Raw genomic sequence first — 5,000 nt, forward strand, 5'->3', positions numbered from 1 at the left:
TGATTGCAGATCAATTCGGCCAACTAACCTTCAAAACTCAGATCTGAATTCTCAGATCTGAGATTGCAAGATCTGAATTGCTTGAAAGAGAATTCAGATCTGCAAATTTCAGATTGGGCGAATTAATCTACAGCTTGGAATTCCTAGAGTGCTTGAGAGAGACTCTAGGAATTCAGATCTACTATTCAAGAACTGAATTGAGTGCAAGGTTAGAGATAACTTGCACAATTCAGTTGGTGATCAATTCAGATTTGAATTGATGCCTTAGAAGTGTTTGAAGAAATGCATGCATGGGGATTAGATTCTTGCTAGAGATAGAAGAACCGTCACTCATGCATAGGATGAACATGCGCTTGAGAGAGGCTGTTCATGACCTTGGGGTTTCACCAAACCAAGGCTCAATCATGATTCATTCGAATGATCCAAATTGATAGATTGCTGAATTCTGAGATTGACATTTACTGCTTACTCTTCTAACCTGAATTGAAGGCAATTGGACCAATGATTTAGATAGATTTTAATTTAGGATTTCTTAGCTTTCATTAGAGTTTTGATTTATTTGTTGATCAGATAAGAAATGTTCAATTTAGTATTGGTAATTGTTTCCTAAATCCTCGTGGGAACGATACTTCACTCACTACTTTATTACTTGAACGGCTAGTGCACTTGCTAGTGTCACAATGAGCCACACATCAAGTTTTTGGCGCCGTTGCCGGGGATTTATAGAAGCAATATTAGGAAACATTGAGCATTCTTAATCTGGTATCATTCAGCATTGCATTCATCGTTGGTTTAATTTGCTTAACTTTACATTTTAGTTTTGAATGCAACTGCTGTACTACTGTAGTTATGTTTCTTCTTTCTTAAGTAGATTACTTTCTTTTTTTTTGTTTCTGTTTCATTTTAATAAAGGCATATTTGATTTTTATTCAATCTTGGTGTTGTTCCCTTCAAAATGAAAAAAAAAAAGGAAAAAAATTCACATAAAGATGAGTGTTGCAGATCTGAGTTGCATTTGGCACTCAGATCAGCAGATTTCAGATCTGCAGCACTCAGCCGAAAAGAGTTGCTTGTGTTTCAGATTTTATTATTCTTTTCTTTCATTACAAAAAGAAAAAAAAAAACAAATGAGAAAAAAAGGGGGAGATCTTTTGAACAACCAGAGGAGCAATTGAGAATTCGGATCAGAACTCAGATCTGAGTTCAGATCTGAATTCTGCTATTGCAGATCTGCAACAGTTCAAATCTGAGTTCCTCTGAACTCAGACCTGAACTGATGCAATTTTGAGGGGAATTGGGTGTCATCACCACCCCAATTCACCCTAGGGCACTTCTGCTATTCCCCAAAAACAATTTGGTAGCAATAACTGAAGGTAAGGCAATTGAGAATTCAGATCCAAACTCAGACTTGAGTTCAGATCTGAATTCTGCTGTTACAGATCTGCTCAATTCAGATCTAAATTCCTCTGAACTCAGATCTGAACCGATGCAAGTTTGAGGTGAATTGGGTGCCATCACTACCCCAATCCACCCTATGATACATCCAACCTGCCTCAAGGGTGAATGGATAGCAAAGAATGAGAGAAATTCAAATCTGAAATGCAGTTGATATGATGTGAGGACTGAACTGATACAGAGCATACTATGAATTCTGGGTGGACTGAATTCTTGGCTTTACCCACTTGTACCCAATCTAAATTTGCTGAGGATGTGTGTTTGGATTGAATAATTGTGATGCCTCACATATTCAATAAAAGCAGCAGTGCATTCCACTAGCATTTAGAGCTGTAGCAGGGCTGCTACAGTACAACAATTAGCATGAAACTCCACTGCTGATCTAGTTAGCTCTCTTTCCCATTGATGATCTACTTCATATTTGATTGCTGATTTAGTGTAGCTGGTAGATGTAGTTCTTCAGCATTGCATTCATAATTGGTTTAATTTGCTTAATTTTTCATTTTTGCTTTGAATGCAACTGCTGTATTACTGTAGTTATGCTTCTTTTCTCTTTAGTAGATTACTTTATTTTCCTTGTTTCAGTTTAATTTTAATAAAAGGGGACCTATTTTGCTTTCTATCTTGAAGTTATTACCCTCTAAAAGAAAAAAAAAAAAAATCACAAAATCATGAGTGTTGCAGATCTGAGTTGCATTCGGCACTCAGATCTGCTATAGCAGAATTGCAGCACTCAACCGAAAAAAAAAATTTAAAAATGAGTTCAGATCTGAATTGCATTCATTAATCAGACCTGCACTCATCCAAAAAGATTTTGGTTGCATTGCTGTATTTTGTTTTAGATTTATTTAAAAAAAAAAAGAAGAAAAATAGATAAAGAAAAGAAAAAGAAAACAATGAAAAAATAGCATGTGAGTTTTCAAATCTGAAACTCAGATTTGAAGTTCAGATCTGTGTTCAACCGGTTGCAGGACTGCATTCTGCTAGGTTCAAATTTGAGTTCATCTGAACTCAGACCTGAACCCACTCTATTTTGATGTGAATTCGGGTAGTGACAGCACCCAATTCATAATTTAATGCATCAGACTTGCTTGATTGATGAAAATTTAAGCCATGAATGGTAAAATCGGATCTGAAGTGCATGAGAATTTGAGGCAGTATAAGTACATGATCTGAAATTTTTGTGAACTTGATGTTTTGTTATCTTTTAAATCACTTGCACCCGATCTGAATTGGCTGTGGATTGATGTTTGGATTGGATTAGGACTGATGTTTGTGAGGCCTGAAAAGTCCAAAAAGAGCTTCATATTTTTTTTGTAATGGTATTCAGATCTAAATCAAGGCTGCTTTCATTATAAAATTGCAGATCTGATTTCAGGTCTCTGCAATCAATTGAGGCATACAAGACATTTAAGTTGGGACTTGAAAGAGAAGTCTTAAGCTCTTGGGATCAAACTTATTTCAGACCTAACTGCAACAGATTTTAGACCTACTTATTGATATTAGGTTTGGAGTTTTTGTAAGTGACTGTTCTAAAAAGTTAAGTTTTCAAATCTGATTTTTTTTTTTTTTTTTTTTTTGTTAGAACTTGAAGAGCAGCTTAAAGATCATAAATTCAGCAATGATTGTAGATCTGTTTACAGTAGATTTTAGATTTGTTTACTTATGTTCATTTAAGTTTAGAATAGTGTGTAATAAACTCCATTGCTGATTTAGCTAGCTCTCTTTTCCATTGAACATCTACTTCACACTTGAATGTTGGTTTAGTTTCAGTAATGGAGCTATGTCTTTCTAATTAGCAAAATTATTAGTGTGGATCAGATCTTCATACATTCACTTACATTTCTGAAATTCTAATGTAGATCTGAGCACACAACAAAAAAAAAAAAAAAAAAAAAAAAAATCAAATAACTTTGGTAGTGTGCTGATTTCAAGAACTCTTAGACTTCTAGGCTAGTTTCAATCTTGTAAATCACTTGTTTATCACTTGCATATCAGATTCCAAGAGATATTTATATTGGCTTTTGATCTTGTTTTTTTAAATTTATTTATTTATTTATTTTTTTTTTGTTAGATAGAATTCAAACTTCTTGGCCTTGTAAGTTTCTGTTGTGTATTATAGACTGGTTAAATTATTTACATTGTTTGGAATTGTGTATAGTAGTCTTTTTATTATTTGGTTTAAATTATTTTTAGTTAGAACAAAGCTCTTGATCTCTCTTGCAAGTAAATTCTAGCAGAAGAGGCTCCCACCAAAAGAACTCTTGCATATCTGGAAATTGATCTTCAGGGAAGTCCTCTAAATACCTCCTATTACTTGATGATGCTCTTGCTAGTTTTATTGTTACTGCCTAACACTACGAACATTGAGGACAATGTTCATCTTAAGTGTGGGGGAGTGAGCCCGAGGCTAGGGTATGAGGGCTGAAACCATGCACCCCAACACACATATGCAGGCAATGACATAACCCAAAAAAAGACTGGAACCCCTCAAGTTCATTACTATTTATTTGATGATTCTTTTTAAGAAGAAATTCAATGAGTTGAGGGAGACTGATGTACTTGTTAAGTTTTTATTCTTGTGAATGACCCAATTTGATATATGCAAGAGAAAAGGGGAGCTGAATATGCCTTTCAGCATGACTAGCCCTAACTTCCTTCATGTGTATGGAAGCCCTTGATTTCATTGTTAATGGTCAAGAAAGCTAAGTGCACATCTGAAGTGTTGATTCTTGAGGTTCAATAATTGCAAAGAAGGACAAAAGCCCAAATTGACTCCGCTATTTTGAGCTGAATAGTAAAACTAGCAGCTCAGAACATGAGTCCTATTTACCTACCTCAAGTAAGTGACCAGTGTGAGATGGAGCATAAGATGCACTCACACCAAAAAAAAAAAAAAAAAAAAAGTAAAAGAGAGAGAAAAGTGTGTGAGATGGAGCATAAAATGCACTCACACCGAAAAAAAAAAAAAAAAAAAAAAAAAAAAAAGAAAAGAAAAGGGTGAGATGGAGCATAAGATGCACTCACCCCTAGAATTAAGAAATTGTGGTGATAGCTGAGGTTCAAAGGGGCACTCTAAAGTTGAACTCTCATTGAGATTCAGTTACAGATGTGAAACTTAGTGAAATTTGATTATTAACCTTGACAATTAAGGAGCTGATTTATATATGAATTAGGAGTGAAGGCTAGACTATGATGAAATTCATATTCTCCTTTCCTTGGATCTGATACATATCTTAATTGGTAATTTACAAGAATAAGAGTTGAGCACTTACAAAAGTTCCCCGACTACTCAATGCATTTCTATCTTAAAAAGTTCACCAGGTAAATGGTGAGAACAGAAGGGGGGAATGTTAAGTTTATGGCTGATGTCTTTGCTTGAGGACAAGCAAAAGCTTAAGTGTGGGGGTATTTGATGAACTTACAATTTATCTATAATTTTTGAGGACTTTAGCATGGATTTTTATGCCGGTTTTATTAATTTTTGCCTTAATTTAGCTTAATGCTAAGAATAGGTTCAGGGATAATCAATCCAAGAGAAGGAA

The sequence above is a fragment of the Nelumbo lutea genome, chromosome 3 (genome assembly GCF_056320005.1).
Source record: "Nelumbo lutea isolate HS-2025 chromosome 3, American lotus-T2T, whole genome shotgun sequence".
NCBI classification, from domain to species: domain Eukaryota; kingdom Viridiplantae; phylum Streptophyta; class Magnoliopsida; order Proteales; family Nelumbonaceae; genus Nelumbo; species Nelumbo lutea.